Raw genomic sequence first — 22500 nt, 5'->3', positions numbered from 1 at the left:
GGATGGATACACATTTCTGACGTTTGACAGATGTATCCTGCGCATGCAAAAAAAAAAAAACAACAATACAAAAAAACACACAAACTCTCCATATCAGCGTGAAGTTTTACTACGACATATTAAATTGTTTTAAATTATATTTCTAACAAAAGACATTTCATGAATAGGTTATGCCTAAGTTTTTTTGGTGCATTTTTCAGATTGGGCTCACAGTCCAGTAATCATCTGTTAGAGCGAATCCGTTGGCAAAAAAGTTATGCAAACCCTACTTTGTCCGTTTTGTAAAAGTTGATTTTTGCAGGATCCGTTTGGTTTTTTGTTTGTTTTTTTTTTTGTTTTTTTTACATGGGAGTCTATTGAAAATGGATCCATTAACTGATTGCACTTTAGCTATTGTTTTTCTTGCATTTGTAAAGGATCTGTTTTTTGCTTACTGGATCAGTTTTAAATAGTAATCTGTTAACGGATCTGTTTTCCATAGACTCCCATGTTAAAAAACAAAAAAAAACACAAAAAAAGATACTGAAAAAATCTGTTTGCAAAACGGACAGGAAAGTGTTTGCAGAACTTTTTTGCCAATGGATCCGTTCTAACAGAATACTTGATATGTGTCAACTTAGCAATTCATAACAGCTTTGATGTGTGGAAAAGCTGCATTAAGCAAATGTAAGATCCAGAGGTAACTTGTTATTTTAGGTAAAAGTTGGATTCAAGTAGATATTCCTTAGCAAAAAAACAAAAACGGCCGGGGTTTGTTGCAAATTTTTACTTCCCTTAGAGAAAATCCCTAAAATTCCCATTATTGTTCTATCATTTTGAGGAACTTACTAGTGTTTAAAGTGAAGTCATCAGAAAATGATTTTTTTTTTTTTAAATCAGGTTTCAGTATTACATGTATTTAACAAACATGTTGGCTTTTTATTTTTTTGCAGATCACAATCTTAATTATAAAACAATTTGTAGTCTTGAAATTTTCACACTGGCAACTTTTTTTTTTTAGTGTCGTACTTTGTCTTTCAGGAAACGTTTTCAGCAGGCTCCTCATCAGGGGCAGGATTACAATGACAGGTAACACCTCAATAGATCCAACAGATGTCACAGCTCACCTCCTCCCCGTTCTAACGTCATAATTACCTTTGCACACGCTCATTACATGTTTCAATACAAATGATTGGGTCAGAGCCAAACTATCGCTGCTAATGTACATGTGCATTTCCTGAAACAAAGTATAAGCTTAAAAAACCCAAGTAGCCAGAGTGCAGATTGCAAGATTTTTAAAATTTAAATACAAAATTGTGATATGGAAAACATACAAATATTTAAAAAAGGCAATAGATAAACTGATTTAAAACAAAAAGGTTTGTTTGGGTTTTTTTTTTTTTTTAACCATGTCTTACTTCCCTTTAAGGCTATATTCACCACAAAACCTTTTTGTTATGCTTGATTGAAAAAAAAAAAAAAAAAAAAAGAATTAAGTCAGAAAATATTCAAAAATTTCTAAAACTTACTAAGGCAAAACTATAATAACCACTATCTAGAGTTCTAAAATAATACTATAAAAAAGTATAAAGATTCTCTCTGATTGCAAAGAACAACAATTATATTTTTGCAGCTTTTCCCGTTTGTCAGGGAGGGCCAATAGAAAAACAATTACTATACCTTTAAGAAAAAAAAATGAAATAAAATGCAGTATTCTATTCTGCCAGCAGGCGGGGTGCTATGAACAGATTTACTGCATGCGGAGGATGAGCACATTTCGTGGCTCATATACAAACTATTGAAGATCTAAAATGGAGGTTCGGAGTCTGAGTCATACATACGGATATGACATTAAAAGGTAAAAGTTTTTCTTTAAAAGCTCTCTTATGTATAATCACTGTTTGGCAAAAAGCTCCTTCTCCTGCTTAATGGATGAATGTGAAGCTCATTGTTAGGGTATGTTTTTTTTATTTTACCATCTAATTTTTTATATATATATATATATATATATATATATATATATATATATATATATATATATATATAAATTAATATTTCATAATTTATTATTTGTCGTTATTTTTAAAGAAAATAATATATATTTTATAATTATTTTTTCATTATTTTTAAAGAAAAAAATAATTATAAATTGTAATATATATATATATATATATATATATATATAATTATAATTATTATTTTTCTTATTTTTAAAGAAAAAAATTATAAAAAGATATACAATATTTTATAATTATTTTTTCATTATTTTTAAAGAAAAAAATAATTATAAATTGTAATATATATATATATATAATTATAATTATTTTTCTTATTTTTAAAGAAAAAAATTATAAAAAGATATACAATATTTTATAATTATTTTTTTATTATTTTAAAAGAAAAAAAATTATATATATATTATATATAAAAAAATATTTTTTTTTAAAGAAAAAAAAAAAAAAAAAGAACAGTACTAGTGACAGATAGAATGCAGATTTCAGTTTGATTAGTAAAGGTGGCCATACGCCACTACTGCCATACTGCCGAGACACTCCTATACACATTCACAGAGAGAGGGATAAGCCGCTGCCGCCTGACACCTCTGGCAGCAGCTTTTCTCCCATGGTTGATGCCGACATCTGCCCTAGTGCAAGAGTCAGGTCTAAATGTGCGCATGTTGCGTACTAGCCCTGCAGAAATTTCTGCAGCGATCTGAAGAGCACACGTGCGCTTCAAATCGCTGCAGAAAATGTCCGTAGAGAAAAAAAAAAGCCGATTCCATGCGCTCTGAGTACAGCTCCTGCCATAGACAGAGCAGGAGGTGCCGGCAAAGCGCACGGAAGAAGTGACATGTCACTTCTTAGAACGCAGCGCTTCGGGCAGCAGCCGAAGCGCTGCGCTCTAATACGCCACGTGCGCATGGCCCCTGCATAATCTCCATAGATTATGCAGGGGACGCAGGACGCATGCAGTTACACTGCGCTACAAAGCGTAACTGCATGTAATTACGCTACGTGCGCACATAGCCTTACTGCCAGTTTTTAATTTCTTAAATCAATAGCACACATGACAATAAGAAAGTTTGTAATATATCTTAGAGAATTCTGATTCTTTCTCCTCCTGGATCATTCATGCCAAATTCATGGGTAAAATTGGTTACATCTGTCTTTAGTGAATTTGAATTCACTTTAAAGGGAATTTGTCAGGTCCCCTCTGCCCTCCAACCCAGCAGCATTCACATCTGTATGACTAAATTCCCTGCCTAATCAGCCCTGTATGTTATACACTTAAAGGGGTTGTCCACTACTAGGACAACCCTTTCTGATTCCACATTTCCCCAAGGTAAAATATAAAAAAGCCTGTACTCACTTCCCGTACCGGCACCATTCCAGTGGTGCATGTTCCTAGGGCTCATTTGAGCGCTGCGGCTGCCACTGACTTCCTGTTGATTACTGGTTTGATCCGAAGGTGAGGAGACAGAAGCCGGTGCTGATTGTAATCTAACGCAAGCCCCGCATTAAATCAGCGCTGGCTTCAGTCTGCTCACCTTCGGACCAAATAAGCAATCAACAGGAAGTGAGTGGCAGCCGCAGCGCTCACTTCCTGTTGATTAACTCATTTGGTCTGAAGGCGGGAAGATAGAAGCCAGCCTTGATTGGATGTGGGGCTCACGTGACATAACGTCCCATGAATCCCGGGAACACAAAGTGCAGTACCGCTGGAATGGTTCCGGCGCGGGATGTGAGTAGAGTCTTTATTAGTTTTACCTGGGGGAAACATAAGGAATCTGAAAGGGCTGTCCTAGTAGTGGATAACCTCTTTAGCTCAATGTTTACATTTTTTTTTATAACTTCTGCTTTTGCTATGCTAATTAGCCCTTTAGTTCCCCCATTCTAGCTGGCCCTCTTTCTGTATTATCACGCCCCTACGGGCGTAACAACATGATTTCTACGAGCTGGCATCACCGCAGCTCCTGGAAATCTCGCGCATGTGTGCGGCTTTGTTCACCAACATTGAACCTCTGAAGCTGCGTGTGCTGTGTACACATTCCCGCTTTAGAGAGGTACTGCACATGACCGGAAATGCAGAAACTGTTCTTCCGATCATTCGCAGTGACTCTCTGAAGCCAGGATGCGTACACCCGGCTTCAGAGGCTCAATGTAAGTAAACAAAGCCACGAGCATGCGCAAGATTTCCAGGAGCTGCAGTGACACTGCTCGTGAAAATCACATCATCACGCCCACAGGGGAGTGATAACATGGAGAGTGGGCCAACTAGTTTGCGGAACTAACGCCCCATCCTAATTAGCATAGGAACAGCGGAGTTTATAAATAGGGAATGTAGTCATACACATGTGAATACTGCTGGGTTGGAGGGCAGAGGAAACCTGACAGGTTCCCTTTATAAAGTGTATCTGTAAATTCAGGTGAAATTGCAGCAGAACGTCTGCCTTTAGCTCTTCCATCCCCTCCATAGAATTTTATGAGTGCGTGCAGAGATGCTCTCTCCCCCCCAATCGCACGAGCCGAGAAACTCTGTCCCCCCCCCCAATCGCACGAGCCGAGATGCTCTCCCCCCCAGCAGATATGCTGCTCCTCCCCCCCTAATATCGCGCAAGCAGAGATGCTTCCTCCCTCCCCCCATTGCGTGAGCAGAAATGTTTCCTCCCTCTCCCCCCCCCACCCACCCCCCACCCCCCACCCATCGCGCGAGCAGAAATGCTTCCTCCCTCTCCCCCCCCCCACCCATCGCGCGAGCAGAAATGCTTCCTCCCTCTCCCCCCCCCCACCCATCGCACGAGCAGAAATGCTTCCTCCCTCTCCCCCCCCACCCACCCATCGCACGAGCAGAAATGCTTCCTCCCTCTCCCCCCCCACCCATCGCGCAAGCAGAAATGCTTCCTCCCTCTCCCCCCCTCTCCCCCCCCCCCCCCATCGCGCGAGCAGAAATGCTTCCTCCCTCTCCCTCCCCCACCCCCTCCATCGCGCGAGCAGAAATGCTTCCTCCCGCTTCCTCCCTCCCTCCCCCACCCATCGCGCGAGCAGAAATGCTTCCTTCTTCTCCCACCCCAACACATCGCGCGGGCAGAAATGCTTCCTTCCTCCCACCCCCACCCATCGCGCGAGCAGAAATGTTTCCTCCCTCCCCCCCCCCCCACCCACCCATCGCGCGAGCAGAAATGCTTCCTCCCTCTCCCTCCCCACCCATCGCGCGAGCAGAAATGCTTCCTCCCTCTCCCTCCTCCACCCATCGCGCGAGCAGAAATGCTTCCTCCCTCTCCCTCCTCCACCCATCGCGCGAGCAGAAATGCTTCCTCCCTCTCCCTCCTCCACCCCCCCCACCCCCCCCATCGCGCGAGCAGAAATGCTTCCTCCCTCTCCCTCCTCCACCCCCCCCACCCCCCCCATCGCGCGAGCAGAAATGCTTCCTCCCTCTCCCTCCTCCACCCCCCCCACCCCCCCCATCGCGCGAGCAGAAATGCTTCCTCCCTCTCCCTCCTCCACCCCCCCCACCCCCCCCATCGCGCGAGCAGAAATGCTTCCTCCCTCTCCCTCCTCCACCCCCCCCACCCCCCCCATCGCGCGAGCAGAAATGCTTCCTCCCTCTCCCTCCTCCACCCCCCCCACCCCCCCCATCGCGCGAGCAGAAATGCTTCCTCCCTCTCCCTCCTCCACCCCCCCCACCCCCCCCATCGCGCGAGCAGAAATGCTTCCTCCCTCTCCCTCCTCCACCCCCCCCACCCCCCCCATCGCGCGAGCAGAAATGCTTCCTCCCTCTCCCTCCCCCACCCCCCCCATCGCGCGAGCAGAAATGCTTCCTCCCTCTCCCTCCCCCACCCCCCCCATCGCGCGAGCAGAAATGCTTCCTCCCTCTCCCTCCCCCCCCCCCCCCATCGCGCGAGCAGAAATGCTTCCTCCCTCTCCCTCCCCCACCCCCCCCATCGCGCGAGCAGAAATGCTTCCTCCCTCTCCCTCCCCCACCCCCCCCATCGCGCGAGCAGAAATGCTTCCTCCCTCTCCCTCCCCCACCCCCCCCATCGCGCGAGCAGAAATGCTTCCTCCCTCTCCCCCATCGCGCGAGCAGAAATGCTTCCTCCCTCTCCCCCATCGCGCGAGCAGAAATGCTTCCTCCCTCTCCCCCATCGCGCGAGCAGAAATGCTTCCTCCCTCTCCCCCATCGCGCGAGCAGAAATGCTTCCTCCCTCTCCCCCCATCGCGCGAGCAGAAATGCTTCCTCCCTCTCCCCCATCGCGCGAGCAGAAATGCTTCCTCTCCCCCATCGCGCGAGCAGAAATGCTTCCTCTCCCCCATCGCGCGAGCAGAAATGCTTCCTCTCCCCCATCGCGCGAGCAGAAATGCTTCCTCTCCCCCATCGCGCGAGCAGAAATGCTTCCTCTCCCCCATCGCGCGAGCAGAAATGCTTCCTCTCCCCCATCGCGCGAGCAGAAATGCTTCCTCTCCCCCATCGCGCGAGCAGAAATGCTTCCTCTCCCCCATCGCGCGAGCAGAAATGCTTCCTCTCCCCCATCGCGCGAGCAGAAATGCTTCCTCTCCCCCATCGCGCGAGCAGAAATGCTTCCTCTCCCCCATCGCGCGAGCAGAAATGCTTCCTCTCCCCCATCGCGCGAGCAGAAATGCTTCCTCTCCCCCATCGCGCGAGCAGAAATGCTTCCTCTCCCCCATCGCGCGAGCAGAAATGCTTCCTCTCCCCCATCGCGCGAGCAGAAATGCTTCCTCTCCCCCATCGCGCGAGCAGAAATGCTTCCTCTCCCCCATCGCGCGAGCAGAAATGCTTCCTCTCCCCCATCGCGCGAGCAGAAATGCTTCCTCTCCCCCATCGCGCGAGCAGAAATGCTTCCTCTCCCCCATCGCGCGAGCAGAAATGCTTCCTCTCCCCCATCGCGCGAGCAGAAATGCTTCCTCTCCCCCATCGCGCGAGCAGAAATGCTTCCTCTCCCCCCCCATCGCGCGAGCAGAAATGCTTCCTCTCCCCCCCCATCGCGCGAGCAGAGATGCTTCCTCTCCCCCCCCCATCGCGCGAGCAGAGATGCTTCCTCTCTCTCCCCCCCCCCCATCGCGCGAGCAGAGATGCTTCCTCTCTCCCCCCCCCCCCCATCGCGCGAGCAGAGATGCTTCCTCTCCCCCCCCCCTCCCCCCCATCGCGCGAGCAGAGATGCTTCCTCTCCCCCCCCCTCCCCCCCATCGCGCGAGCAGAGATGCTTCCTCTCCCCCCCCATCGCGCGAGCAGAGATGCTTCCTCTCCCCCCTCTCCCCCCCCATCGCGCGAGCAGAGATGCTTCCTCTCCCCCCCCCCCTCCCCCCCCATCGCGCGAGCAGAGATGCTTCCTCTCCTCTTCCTCCTCCCCACCCCCCATCGTGCGAGCAGAGATGCTTCCTCTCCCCCCCCCATCGCGCGAGCAGAGATGCTTCCTCTCCCCCCCCCCCATCGCGCGAGCAGAGATGCTTCCTCTCCTCTTCCTCCTCCCCACCCCCCATCGTGCGAGCAGAGATGATTCCTCTCCCCCCATCGTGCGAGCAGAAATGCTTCCTCTCCCCCATCGCGCGAGCAGAGATGCTTCCTCTCCCCCCATCGCGCGAGCAGAGATGCTTCCTCTCCCCCCATCGCGCGAGCAGAGATGCTTCCTCTCCCCCCATCGCGCGAGCAGAGATGCTTCCTCTCCCCCCATCGCGCGAGCAGAAATGCTTCCTCTCCCCCATCGCGCGAGCAGAGATGCTTCCTCTCCCCCCATCGCGCGAGCAGAGATGCTTCCTCTCCCCCATCGCGCGAGCAGAGATGCTTCCTCCCCCCCCATCGCGCGAGCAGAGATGCTTCCTCCCCCCCATCGCGCGAGCAGAGATGCTTCCTCCCCCCCATCGCGCGAGCAGAGATGCTTCCTCCCCCCCATCGCGCGAGCAGAGATGCTTCCTCCCCCCCATCGCGCGAGCAGAGATGCTTCCTCCCCCCCATCGCGCGAGCAGAGATGCTTCCTCCCTCTCCCTCCTCCACCCCCCCCACCCCCCCCATCGCGCGAGCAGAGATGCTTCCTCCCTCTCCCTCCTCCACCCCCCCCACCCCCCCCATCGCGCGAGCAGAGATGCTTCCTCCCTCTCCCTCCTCCACCCCCCCCACCCCCCCCATCGCGCGAGCAGAAATGCTTCCTCCCTCTCCCTCCTCCACCCCCCCCACCCCCCCCATCGCGCGAGCAGAAATGCTTCCTCCCTCTCCCTCCTCCACCCCCCCCACCCCCCCCATCGCGCGAGCAGAAATGCTTCCTCCCTCTCCCTCCCCCACCCCCCCCATCGCGCGAGCAGAAATGTTTCCTCCCTCCCCCCCCCACCCACCCATCGCGCGAGCAGAAATGCTTCCTCCCTCTCCCTCCTCCACCCCCCCCACCCCCCCCATCGCGCGAGCAGAAATGCTTCCTCCCTCTCCCTCCCCCACCCCCCCATCGCGCGAGCAGAAATGCTTCCTCCCTCTCCCTCCCCCACCCCCCCATCGCGCGAGCAGAAATGCTTCCTCCCTCTCCCTCCCCCACCCCCCCCCCATCGCGCGAGCAGAAATGCTTCCTCCCTCTCCCTCCCCCACCCCCCCCATCGCGCGAGCAGAAATGCTTCCTCCCTCTCCCTCCCCCACCCCCCCCATCGCGCGAGCAGAAATGCTTCCTCCCTCTCCCTCCCCCACCCCCCCCATCGCGCGAGCAGAAATGCTTCCTCCCTCTCCCTCCCCCACCCCCCCCATCGCGCGAGCAGAAATGCTTCCTCTCCCCCATCGCGCGAGCAGAAATGCTTCCTCTCCCCCATCGCGCGAGCAGAAATGCTTCCTCTCCCCCATCGCGCGAGCAGAAATGCTTCCTCTCCCCCATCGCGCGAGCAGAAATGCTTCCTCTCCCCCATCGCGCGAGCAGAAATGCTTCCTCTCCCCCATCGCGCGAGCAGAAATGCTTCCTCTCCCCCATCGCGCGAGCAGAAATGCTTCCTCTCCCCCATCGCGCGAGCAGAAATGCTTCCTCTCCCCCATCGCGCGAGCAGAAATGCTTCCTCTCCCCCATCGCGCGAGCAGAAATGCTTCCTCTCCCCCATCGCGCGAGCAGAAATGCTTCCTCTCCCCCATCGCGCGAGCAGAAATGCTTCCTCTCCCCCATCGCGCGAGCAGAAATGCTTCCTCTCCCCCATCGCGCGAGCAGAAATGCTTCCTCTCCCCCATCGCGCGCTTCCTCTCTCTCCCCCCTCCCCCCCCCCCCATCGCGCGAGCAGAGATGCTTCCTCTCCCCCCCCCATCGCGCGAGCAGAAATGCTTCCTCCCTCTCCCTCCCCCCCCACACCCCCCCCATCGCGCGAGCAGAAATGCTTCCTCCCTCTCCCTCCCCCACCCCCCCCATCGCGCGAGCAGAAATGCTTCCTCCCTCTCCCTCCCCCCACCCCCCCATCGCGCGAGCAGAAATGCTTCCTCCCTCTCCCTCCCCCACCCCCCCCATCGCGCGAGCAGAAATGCTTCCTCTCCCCCATCGCGCGAGCAGAAATGCTTCCTCTCCCCCATCGCGCGAGCAGAAATGCTTCCTCTCCCCCATCGCGCGAGCAGAAATGCTTCCTCTCCCCCATCGCGCGAGCAGAAATGCTTCCTCTCCCCCATCGCGCGAGCAGAAATGCTTCCTCTCCCCCATCGCGCGAGCAGAAATGCTTCCTCTCCCCCATCGCGCGAGCAGAAATGCTTCCTCTCCCCCATCGCACGAGCAGAAATGCTTCCTCTCCCCCATCGCACGAGCAGAAATGCTTCCTCTCCCCCATCGCGCGAGCAGAAATGCTTCCTCTCCCCCATCGCGCGAGCAGAAATGCTTCCTCTCCCCATCGCGCGAGCAGAAATGCTTCCTCTCCCCCATCGCGCGAGCAGAAATGCTTCCTCTCCCCCATCGCGCGCTTCCTCTCTCTCTCCCCCCTCCCCCCCCCCCATCGCGCGAGCAGAGATGCTTCCTCTCCCCCATCGCGCGCTTCCTCTCTCCTCTCCCCCCCCACCCCCCCATCGCGCGAGCAGAAATGCTTCCTCCCTCTCCCTCCCCCACCCCCCCCATCGCGCGAGCAGAAATGCTTCCTCCCTCTCCCTCCCCCACCCCCCCCATCGCGCGAGCAGAAATGCTTCCTCCCTCTCCCTCCCCCACCCCCCCATCGCGCGAGCAGAAATGCTTCCTCTCCCCCCCCATCGCGCGAGCAGAAATGCTTCCTCTCCCCCCCATCGCGCGAGCAGAAATGCTTCCTCTCCCCCCCATCGCGCGAGCAGAAATGCTTCTCCTCTCCCTCCCCCACCCCCCCATCGCGCGAGCAGAAATGCTTCCTCTCTCCCCCATCGCGCGAGCAGAAATGCTTCCTCTCCCCCATCGCGCGAGCAGAAATGCTTCCTCTCCCCCCATCGCGCGAGCAGAAATGCTTCCTCTCCCCCCCATCGCGCGCGAGCAGAAATGCTTCCTCTCCCCCCCCCCATCGCGCGAGCAGAAATGCTTCCTCTCCCCCCCCATCGCGCGAGAGCAGAAATGCTTCCTCTCCCCCCCCATCGCGCGAGCAGAAATGCTTCCTCTCCCCCCCCATCGCGCGAGCAGAAATGCTTCCTCTCCCCCCCCATCGCGCGAGCAGAAATGCTTCCTCTCCCCCCCCATCGCGCGAGCAGAAATGCTTCCTCTCCCCCCCCATCGCGCGAGCAGAAATGCTTCCTCTCCCCCCCCATCGCGCGAGCAGAAATGCTTCCTCTCCCCCCCCATCGCGCGAGCAGAAATGCTTCCTCTCCCCCCCCATCGCGCGAGCAGAAATGCTTCCTCTCCCCCCCCCATCGCGCGAGCAGAAATGCTTCCTCTCCCCCCCCCATCGCGCGAGCAGAAATGCTTCCTCTCCCCCCCCATCGCGCGAGCAGAAATGCTTCCTCTCCCCCCCCCCATCGCGCGAGCAGAAATGCTTCCTCTCCCCCCCCATCGCGCGAGCAGAAATGCTTCCTCTCCCCCCCCATCGCGCGAGCAGAAATGCTTCCTCTCCCCCCCATCGCGCGAGCAGAAATGCTTCCTCTCCCCCCCCATCGCGCGAGCAGAAATGCTTCCTCTCCCCCCCCATCGCGCGAGCAGAAATGCTTCCTCTCCCCCCCCATCGCGCGAGCAGAAATGCTTCCTCTCCCCCCCCCATCGCGCGAGCAGAAATGCTTCCTCTCCCCCCCCATCGCGCGAGCAGAAATGCTTCCTCTCCCCCCCCATCGCGCGAGCAGAGATGCTTCCTCTCCCCCCCCATCGCGCGAGCAGAGATGCTTCCTCTCCCCCCCCCCCCCCCCATCGCGCGAGCAGAGATGCTTCCTCTCTCCCCCCCCCCCCCCCCCATCGCGCGAGCAGAGATGCTTCCTCTCCCCCCCCCCCCCCCCCCCCATCGCGCGAGCAGAGATGCTTCCTCTCCCCCCCCCTCCCCCCCATCGCGCGAGCAGAGATGCTTCCTCTCCCCCCCCCTCCCCCCCATCGCGCGAGCAGAGATGCTTCCTCTCTCTCCCCCCCCCATCGCGCGAGCAGAGATGCTTCCTCTCTCTCCCCCCCCCCCCCCCCATCGCGCGAGCAGAGATGCTTCCTCTCCCCCCCCCTCCCCCCCATCGCGCGAGCAGAGATGCTTCCTCTCCCCCCCCATCGCGCGAGCAGAGATGCTTCCTCTCCCCCCCCCTCCCCCCCATCACGCGAGCAGAGATGCTTCCTCTCCCCCCCCTCCCCCCCCATCGCGCGAGCAGAGATGCTTCCTCTCCCCCCCCTCCCCCCCCATCGCGCGAGCAGAGATGCTTCCTCTCCTCTTCCTCCTCCCCACCCCCCATCGTGCGAGCAGAGATGCTTTCTCTCCTCTTCCTCCTCCCCACCCCCCATCGTGCGAGCAGAGATGCTTCCTCTCCCCCCCCCCATCGCGCGAGCAGAGATGCTTCCTCCCCCCCATCGCGCGAGCAGAGATGCTTCCTCCCCCCCATCGCGCGAGCAGAGATGCTTCCTCCCCCCCATCGCGCGAGCAGAGATGCTTCCTCCCCCCCATCGCGCGAGCAGAGATGCTTCCTCCCCCCCATCGCGCGAGCAGAGATGCTTCCTCCCCCCCCATCGCGCGAGCAGAAATGCTTCCTCCCCCCCCATCGCGCGAGCAGAGATGCTTCCTCCCCCCCATCGCGCGAGCAGAGATGCTTCCTCCCCCCCCATCGCGCGAGCAGAGATGCTTCCTCCCCCCCATCGCGCGAGCAGAGATGCTTCCTCCCCCCCCCCCATCGCGCGAGCAGAGATGCTTCCTAACGTCCCCCCCATAGCGCGAGCAGAGATGCTTCCTAACGTCCCCCCCATAGCGCGAGCAGAGATGCTTCCTAACGTCCCCCCCCATAGCGCGAGCAGAGATGCTTCCTAACGTCCCCCCCCATAGCGCGAGTAGAGACGCTTCCTCCCACCCCCCCCCCCCATAGCGCAAGCAGAGACACTTCCTCCCGCCCGCCGCCCCCCCCCCCCCCCCCATGTGTGCAGAGATACCCCTCCCCACACCACGTGAGTGTGCATGTCAAGATGCCCCACACACACAAGGAAGGGACAAACTTGGTTTAAACCACCATTAATTAGAAGAGAAATACATTTCGGATGGGATGAACAGCAACTTCTCTTCTATGATTCAGCTCAATAACTCAGGAAGCAGCTTGAAATGAAAACTATAAATTTACAAATTACCCCATTTTCGAGTGAAGTTCATGTCCCATGAGATTTAGGGTATAATCAGATGCTATGATTAAACAAAAAAAACCCCACAAATCCAGATTCTAGAAATGCAGCTTTACCATGGTGTGCTGGGGCAATATTTCCAGGTATGGCTTCTCTTCTTTTAACCACAACTCATTAAAAATGGGGAGATGAGAAGCCGTTGCCTACAAAAGCCAATCAGATTCCCTCAAGGGAGTTTTGAAAATTGAGAGAACGTGGCATTGGCTGTAATAAATGGTTATAAGAATATTACTTATTGATCCAGTAAATGAGGAGGATTTACCTTGATATTTTGAGTCGGTTACCTTCTACAATACCTGGCTGGCTCTGTCTGCACGGTTGTTTGCATGAGGACTTCAGGCTGTTGGGACAAAGAATAAAGGTCATTAAAAACAGATATTCCTCCATATTATAACCCCTCCCCCCCATATATACACAGGTTTTTGTTTTTTTTTAACTATTAGACAGACAGGGTGTGGACCTTTAAGAAAAACGTGGATATCCATAAAAGCCACGTGACATTAAAACAAACCTCCCTGTGTAAATATTATACAATGAGTCCACGATAGTCCCTTCTCCCATGATTCTGGCCACATATCAAGAGACCATACGTCCCAAATTAACGAGACACTGGAAGTCTGTATAAAGCCAGGCTGGGTCCACCCTCCGCTACCCTCCAGCACTAATGGATTAAATTGCTTGATGCACACAAGGCGGAAAGCAAAATATTGAGGACACAATTGATTGCATTGTCGAGAACGCGATACAAAGGCCTCCCTGCCGGACACTTGCTTTTTTTAATGGCGTACTACCGCTACTACTAAAAGAAATGCAACGTTTCGGCCTTGGCATAACACCTAGGGGATTGGCAATTATCACTAAGGCGGGCTTTACACGTTGCGGCATCGCTAGCAAATGCTAGCAATGTCCAGCGCGATAGCACGCGCCCCCGTCACACATGAGATATGTGGTGATTGCTGCCGTAGCGAACATTATCGCTACGGCAGCTTCACACGCACATACCTGCTCGGCGACGTCGCTGTGACCGCCAAACTCTCTCCTTCAAGGGGGAGGTGCTTTCGGTGTCACTAAATCGGCCGGCCACTAGAAGCGGAGGCGCGGAGACAAGCGGGACATAACATCCTGCCCACCTTCTCCCTTCCGCATTGCCGTCGGGACGCAGGTAAGGTGAGGTTTGTCGCTCCTGCGGGTTTACTCACAGCGATGTGTGGAGCTGCAGGAACGACAAACAACATCGTACCTGCGGTCGACCCGACATTATGGAAATGACCGACGCTACACAGATCACCGATTTTCGACGCTTTTGCGATAGTTTATCGTCACACCTAGAATTTACACGTTGCGATGTCGCTACCGGCGCCGAATGTGCATCACTAACGACATGACCCCGACGATATTTCGGAAGCGATGTCGCAACGTGTAATGCCCCCCTAAGGGTCTGCGCACACAATTGAGGGGGTCTTTGGAAGCTGGTTCATTCCAAAAGACAAAAAAGGCCCTAAAACACTTTATTTCTGTTGTAAAACTAGTTTGCTGCTCATACGTTTAGTCTTTTGAGGGTTTTTCTTCTCCTTTAGGGATCCTTCAGATGTCAGTTATCAGTGCGATCTCGGATAGCCGCAGGTCTCCTGACACGAGAGAGACATCCTCATATAAAGCATACAAAGCCACCGTGCTCGGGTCGGGAGAGCCACGGATAGTCTAATCATTGGCAACCTAAGGGTTTGAAAAGTGTCCAGTGAGAGAAAAGGAAGGAGAAAAGGAAGGGCACATTGCTTCTTTGAAGCAACTCCTGATGGAAAAATGCTTTAAAAAAGTAGTAACTGTCCAATCAAAAGGCTCCAAAAACTTCGAAAAGATAAAACGTTTCCTGAAGATTCCAAAGTTTCCAGTAGAAAATTTGTCATTTTTTTTTAAACTTCAAAAAATGTTGTGTGCACATACGGTAAGGCTGTGTTCACACTGAGTTTTTGGAGCAGAAAATCTTCAAAAATCCGAAACATAGCAATAAAACTCACACCCTAAACTTTGCCTATATAAACTGAACAGCTGGCATCCGAATGATTGTTCGGGACAATCGCTCGGTGTGACCGAATATTCATGTGCATTTAAAAAGGGGCAAAAAGGAGGAAGCCGCCGCTGCATACATCTCTGGAGATGGCTTATTTCCTTTAAGAACGAAGGGATGTGCAGTTTATATTTAATATGCTCAATCTTTTTTTTCTTGACTTGACATTGGTGAAGGAAGGAGTCAAGAGGCCCCATTACTCCGGCCAAGATCGAGAGCGGGCCGGCCAAGATCGAGAGCGGGCCGGCCAAGATCGAGAGCGGGCCGGCCAAGATCGAGAGCGGGCCGGCCAAGATCGAGAGCGGGCCGGCCAAGATCGAGAGCGGGCCGGCCAAGATCGAGAGCGGGCCGGCCAAGATCGAGAGCGGGCCGGCCAAGATCGAGAGCGGGCCGGCCAAGATCGAGAGCGGGCCGGCCAAGATCGAGAGCGGGCCGGCCAAGATCGAGAGCGGGCCGGCCAAGATCGAGAGCGGGCCGGCCAAGATCGAGAGCGGGCCGGCCAAGATCGAGAGCGGGCCGGCCAAGATCGAGAGCGGGCCGGCCAAGATCGAGAGCGGGCCGGCCAAGATCGAGAGCGGGCCGGCCAAGATCGAGAGCGGGCCGGCCAAGATCGAGAGCGGGCCGGCCAAGATCGAGAGCGGGCCGGCCAAGATCGAGAGCGGGCCGGCCAAGATCGAGAGCGGGCCGGCCAAGATCGAGAGCGGGCCGGCCAAGTTCGAGAGCGGGCCGGCCAAGTTCGAGAGCGGGCCGGCCAAGTTCGAGAGCGGGCCGGCCAAGTTCGAGAGCGGTCCGGCCAAGTTCGAGAGCGGTCCGGCCAAGTTCGAGAGCGGTCCAGCCAAGTTCGAGAGCGGTCCAGCCAAGATCAAAAGCTTACCATTTGTATCAATGTTTATAGGAACTTAGTACTTTGAAGCCAACCAAAAACACATGAGATAGATCTGTTTATCCAACAGCTATATCTCCTGACTTCAACACACGCGACTGAGCGTTCACATGTTTTCATTAGGCACAGAGAGAAAGCGCTGTCAATTATATTCCCTGAAAACCTGAACAAAAGGTGTCAGATATTATCAGGGCAGATGACTATCTGCTAGGTGTGGGGGGAGACTCTAGGTCCTCATACACATCAGATGGTTGGAAGGCTTGTCCGACTTTCATCTCATGTGAAAGTTGGCCTTAAGGCTAGTTGTCAACCAATACTACCCAACTGGTCAGACAGGCCTTCTATCTTACCTAGACAGCCTGCCAGAACCCCCATTAGCACTCAATGATGTAAACAGGCTGGAGGCTTTGGGAACCAGCACAGACCATTCCTAGTGCTGGAGGCCCCATAAGTGTTCAGCACCTGCAGGACTGTGTAAGACCAGACGAACTAGGAGATCAGATTTCTGTTTTCAGCCATTTTTTTTCTAATAAAATATGGTCACTGTATACATGAGCTGACTGTAGTTTTCTGCAAAACGGGCCTGCTGTCTGTCCATTTCTCCCTCCTCCATTATATGCATCCATCTTTTGAGCATATGTACATATACACACAAACAGAAGTCAGGAAGATTTGTATGGGGTGGGGGTACTTGCTGAGCCAGCTACATATCACTTGGGTGCCAGCCACTGGTAGACACCGACAGAAAAGGGCCCCTGTGCACGAACAGTATATGGGCCCTTTTCAGTCCAAAACCTCATCAAAATTCCACCTGTTTTGGAAAGTAGAAATGGGCCTCCTAACCTGTTTGGCCCCTGTGCAGCTGCACAGGTTGCACCAATGATGTGTCTGCCCCTGGTGCCAGCTGTTTTACACAGCAAACAACCATTGGTAACTTCAGCTAGCTTTGAACAATGAGCATGGTACCAAAGTGGATAGTCACCCCCCCCACACACACACACTTTATCACACCCATTTGGCCTCCACAACACAATTGTGTGAAACCAATGGATTGTTTAAGAAAAATAAACTGTACTGTATTGCTCACAGTATAGCATTCACACCAGATTAAAATAAATAAATAAAATATATATCTATAGCAAGTGTAGATCCTCTTGAAAGAGCACCTGACATGTAAAAAAGGGGCCAGTTTTTGATATATTTTGATATGACAGCTGCTCCCGAGTATTCAGTTTTGTTTTGTCTTTTTCTAAAACCGCAAAGATTTCCAGAGATATGATCCTTTTTATTTCACAAGCTCCTCGGGGGCGTATCTTTAGGCTCCTTTGCATAATTACCTTGGTAGCCACACCTCCTTAGTAAAGACCATAAAAATTAGCACTGAATAAAAACACCCATATCTCTGGAACCGTAGGGCGGATTTTATAGAAACAAAAACTGGATTGCACAGGGGAGCAGCGAAAATAAAATGTCAGCAATTGAACCATTTATGACCTGGTGGCAAGTTCTCTATAAAAGGTCGGCTTGATAAACCACTTGCGCCAAGCCATGCCAATGAAACTACTTGCAAAACACAGAATGTTTTTTGATGACACACGATTGCCTTTCCCAGCCTTCTTGTTACTATCCGCAACAGTTTATTTATCCAGATAAACAAGTTAGTGATTTTAAAGAAGAATCATACGATCTGGATTTCTGAACAGACATGACTGAGGAGGGGCTGTGAACTGCAGAGACGTGCAGAGACAGAGCATGGGGTGTGAGAAGGGGCAAGGGAAAATCTGTTTGGCAGAAATTCTATTTAGAAAAAAAAAAAAATATATATATATATATGGGGTTATTAAAAAAAAAAAAAAAAAAAAAAAAAAGACTGGGTTTAGAAACAAAGCAAGATTGTTGTATTCTGAGAACAGAGCGGCTTTGAGGTACAGGAATGCAGGGAGGCCATGCAGAGACATGCAGGGGAGGCTGTAGGATCTAGCAGAGCTGGTTTATCCATGTATAATGCCACATATACCTCTCCAATTACAGAGAGGGAGAGGAGGGAATCTGCCCTCAGTACATGTCTACAACATCTGCAGCTGATAAACTCCCTCCCCCCATACACTCTAATGGAAGGAAAATATTTCTCAGATTAGAAATCCCCTTTATATCCCACATTCTTAGAATTATTAATGGTCAACGGTCTTACAAACCACGTTTCCTTACACGAGATTTTCTGTAGGATAGTTACCATGGTAGTATGTATGGCTTGTTCTGATCAGGAAAAGGAACAGTCACAATTTCCATTGAGATTATGCTAATATTCTAAGCAGAAGGAATAGTTTAGCTTTACAGAAAAATAGCTATTTTTCTTTCCCTCGAATGAGTGCAATTCTCGGTTTCAATTAAAGGGGTTGTACCACTTTCAATCTTCAGGAGCACAGTGCTCCTCTGCCTCTCCGCTTCCTGTTTGCTGGGAGGGTTGTGAGGTCCTGATTGACACTTTGGCCTGATAGCATGGTCGTAATGCTGATCCAAACTGCACGCTTCTATTTTGCAACCTTCAAGGAGCACCAAGGGATAAGCACAGGAATAGGGACGAGCACCGAAGCACCCAAAAAAAGGGACAAGCGCCGGAGCACCCAAAAAAAAAAAAAAGGGACAAGCGCCGGAGCACCCAAAAAAAAAAAAAAAAGGGACAAGCGCCTGAGGACCCAAAAAAAAGGGACAAACGCCGGAGCACCCAAAAATTGGGACAAGCGCCGGAGCACCCAAAAATAGGGACAAGCGCCGGAGGACCCAAAAATAGGGACAAGCGCCGGAGGACCCAAAAATAGGGACAAGCACCGGAGGACCCAAAAATAGGGACAAACGCCGGAGCACCCAAAAAAAGGGACAAGCACTAGAACGCTCAAGTAGGTCAGATCCAGCCACCTTTAGAATAATGTGTGCTACTTACGTAGAAAACTGAACACTTCTGAGAACGGAGAGTATTTTCGTTAAGAGCTAAATTGCAAGGTTATCTATTTTTTCTCATCACTTTGCAATTTCACCAATTTAATAGAAGTTGAAAAAAACTTAAATCGTATTCCTTTTGTGGTAAAGAAAAAAAAAAAAAAAAAGTGATGGTGTTTGTTTTTAAAGGCACATTAAAATTGATAATGGAGACGAAATGTTCATAAAACTGTACGTGGTTATTAAAGAGCCGTACATATGACTCTGCAATTTTCACTGTGAGAACTGCTGAGCCAAAATGGTTGGCACAATTCGTCAACCACAAAAAGATCAAGCCGTTCCAAAATAAAGGCGTGTCCTAACGACACTACTGTAGCATGTACGTCCTATCACGCCAAATGCCCCAAGGCTGGCGCATCAAGTTTACTTTAGAAACATAGCGCAGCGAGTTCATTCACATGGGCGAACGCTGCCATCCCCAGCCTTGGTAAACATAGCGTTATATGGAAGAAAAAAAAAAAAAAATCATATATATGCAAATGGTTGTAAAAATAGCATGGGAAGAAAGCCATCTAAATATTTAAAAAGGGGGGGGGGGGGGGGGAAAGTAGCCAACAACTAGAAAATAGTCAGGATATCCAGCCACCTCCCCACTACATTCTATTCCAAGTGTTTGGTAATACAATTCCTACCTCCATTTGCTTAAGTAATGCGCACTTGTATATAACGGTTCAATCGTAGAAGAGAGAAACGAAAAACATCACGTTTACAATGAGTTGTCAGCACAGCCGGAATGATCAAACCAAGCACGGGGTTGATACTGTATGTGAAACGCGCATCGGGGGTGCTCCTTTGGCTGCCATACAGGTCTTACGCCTCTATTCTCATGCTTTACCTCATCTTCATTGCATTACTTTACAATTATGCAACACTTACGAACTTCAGCACAGTATCTAATCTGTGGCGCTTCTATTTGTGTTAATATTTTCTTGTGCACTACCTCTGGTTCCATTACCCCCAGTTCTGCAGTACATATGTATAAATTTGGGATTTCTCATTTTTTTAACCTACATTTATTGGATGTCCTCCTCTTAACAGCCTTCAGCTCTATCTCGAGCTATGGTAGTGTGATGGATGAACGCTGTGTAGGAAGATCAATCTTATGTAATCCTAGATAGGTCCACCAGGGTCTTCTCCACAGTTATCTTAATATCAAAACATCAGGTTGCTAGTCTTCCTCTTCGCCTTGTCCCTTCTTTTCTTATGGCCATGATGTCCTTCTCGATTGATTGGACACATCATACAAAGAGAACAAAGTTTGAAAGTCATAGCTTGGTGATCCATGCTTCAAGTGACATGTCTGACTTGATTTGTTCCAAAATTCGTTGGTTTCATCTTCTTGCCATCCATGGTGTTGATAACCTTCTCCAGAACCACATTTTAAAGGCGTTAACCCTTCTTTTGTCTTGTTTCGTCATTGTCCAGGTTTCACATCCATGTGACTACAGAATAGACCAAACTATGTATGGGTCGTGTGTTCAACACCAGTGAAATGTACTGATACAGACCCCCTAAACCAAGGACAACTCAACCCCCCCCCTTTTACCTCCTAATAATTGCGGTATCCTTTGACCACAGCTAAAGATTTTTTATGCACTACAACAAAAGTTCTCTCGGTGATCTCTCTGCTTTTTGGCCACCAAACTCCCTTCCAATCTAGGTTTTGGAGGATTACGTCCATTTGTCAACCTTCTTTTGACCCCCCCCTTTTTCCGCCCCCTTTTGCACGTTACACTCTCACACTGATCTTTGTAGGATTTTGTTCCATCGTATACACATCTATATATATAATTGCCTTATTCTGTCTGTCTGTGTCTGTCTTGCTCCAAAATTGTGTCCTTACGGTGACACAAAGCTGATTGGCCGCTGGGCTCGCCATGGCCCCGCCCCCCCCCACAGATTGGCCTCTTGCCCCGGCACCCTGCAGGCATTGGCAACTCGGCCACGCCCCGCCCCCCCTCACGCAATGCACGCTAGCTCTGGCCCCGCCCCCCCCACGCGTTCCCCGAACCGACACGGTCACGGAGCCACGACTACCAGGTGAGTACTGTACCCCTGGGAGCCCACATCAGCGTACGCCGCCAAACCAGCCGACACATACCCTCGCATTGCTGGGGCTGGCCGGCGTATGCTGGTGTGGGCTCCCGTGCGAGCGGGGGACGAGATACGCTGGTAACCATGGTAGCATAGTTACCAGCGCATCAAGGTCCTGCAGCGGCGGAACATACACACACAACCACACACACACACACACACACATCAGATCACACTCACTCTCACACACACCTCACACACACATCACATCGCATCCACATACTCACAACATCCTGGGATATCGCTTGCTTCTCGGCGGCGATACTGTGCAGTGAGCTTCCAGGACCTGCCGGAGGATCACATGGCCAGAAGCATGTGGTATCTCCGGATGTTGTGATTATAAGCGCGTATGTGCAATATCGTCAATGTGTGTGTGTGAGTGTATGCGATCGGGTGTGTGTGGGTGTGTGTGAGTGTATGCGATCGGATCTGTGAGTGTCGGCAGAGGAGCACGGCGTGCTGGAGGAGGCTGAGAGGAGAGAGGCTGATGCTGGGGACAGAGAGGCTGATGCTGGGGACAGAGAGGCTGATGCTGGGGACAGAGAGGCTGATGCTGGGGACAGAGAGGCTGATGCTGGGGACAGAGAGGCTGATGCTGGGGACAGAGAGGCTGATGCTGGGGACAGAGAGGCTGATGCTGGGGACAGAGAGGCTGATGCTGGGGACAGAGAGGCTGATGCTGGGGACAGAGAGGCTGATGCTGCGGGTAGAGGCTGATGCTGGTGCAGCATGGGGGATGGAGCACGTTTGGGAGTGCACAGCATGGGAGATGGAGCACGATGGGGGGTGCGCAGCATAAGGGATGGAGCACTATGGGGAGTGCGCTGCATGGGGGATGGAGCACGATGGGGAGTGCGCTGCATGGGGAATGGAGCACGATGGGAAGTGCACAACTCCCCCAACACACACACACGCGCGCGCACTGCACAACACACCACACACACAAACACACTGGGAACCACAATCAACTGCCCTACACAGACACCCACAGACAACGCTGCACACACACAACACCCAACACACAAACACCGCGGCACACACAAATATATGCACATACAGCACAACACACACATTGCACAAAACATACCTCCCCCCAAAACACACCACACACACAAACCGCGCAACACACACACAGCGCTCCACAAACAACGCAACACACATACAACACCGCTCTCACCCCCCCGTCACACCCAGACAACACCCAGAACATGTACAGCGCCCTACACAAACACTTGGTAACTACACACAACAACATCTATCTAATATTATATATATATATATATATATATATATATATATATATATATATATATATATATATATATATTATATACACATATATACATATATATATATATATATATATATATATATATATACACACACATACACACACATATATGTATATATATATACATACACACACATATATATATATATATACACATACACACACATATATATATATATATATACACACATATATAATGTGTGTGTGTATATATAATGTGTGTGTATATATATATTGTGAGGCAAATCCCGGGATATGAAGATGAATTATGACTCCAGTTATAATCCCTCATCACTCCCTGGCAGTGCCCCCTCCCTTCTTGTTCTCAGTGTTCCACTTACACCTCCATGGCCATGTCCTGTGATATGGAAATTAGGTGGCTTGGGGACAATGGACACAGGATGACTCCCTGCCGTGACCCTGTAGTGGGGGCTGCTAGC

The 22500-nt window shown here is 51.5% G+C and overlaps 1 protein-coding gene across 1 annotated transcript in view; it reads right to left on the bottom strand.

The window, feature by feature from the left end:
- The window catches only part of AHNAK (AHNAK nucleoprotein), a 92951-nt gene that overhangs the window by 26105 nt on the left and 44346 nt on the right, over positions 1-22500 (bottom strand). Inside the window, exon 2 of the mRNA XM_075326565.1 lies at positions 12990-13067. The gene's annotated coding sequence lies outside the window, so the exon portion shown is untranslated. The remainder of the gene's footprint in view (positions 1-12989; positions 13068-22500) is intronic.

This window comes from Anomaloglossus baeobatrachus, chromosome 10 (genome assembly GCF_048569485.1).
Source record: "Anomaloglossus baeobatrachus isolate aAnoBae1 chromosome 10, aAnoBae1.hap1, whole genome shotgun sequence".
Taxonomy (NCBI): Eukaryota; Metazoa; Chordata; class Amphibia; order Anura; family Aromobatidae; genus Anomaloglossus; species Anomaloglossus baeobatrachus.
The sequence above is the reverse complement of the archived record's forward strand: the minus strand, read 5'-3'. Positions and strand labels throughout refer to the sequence as shown.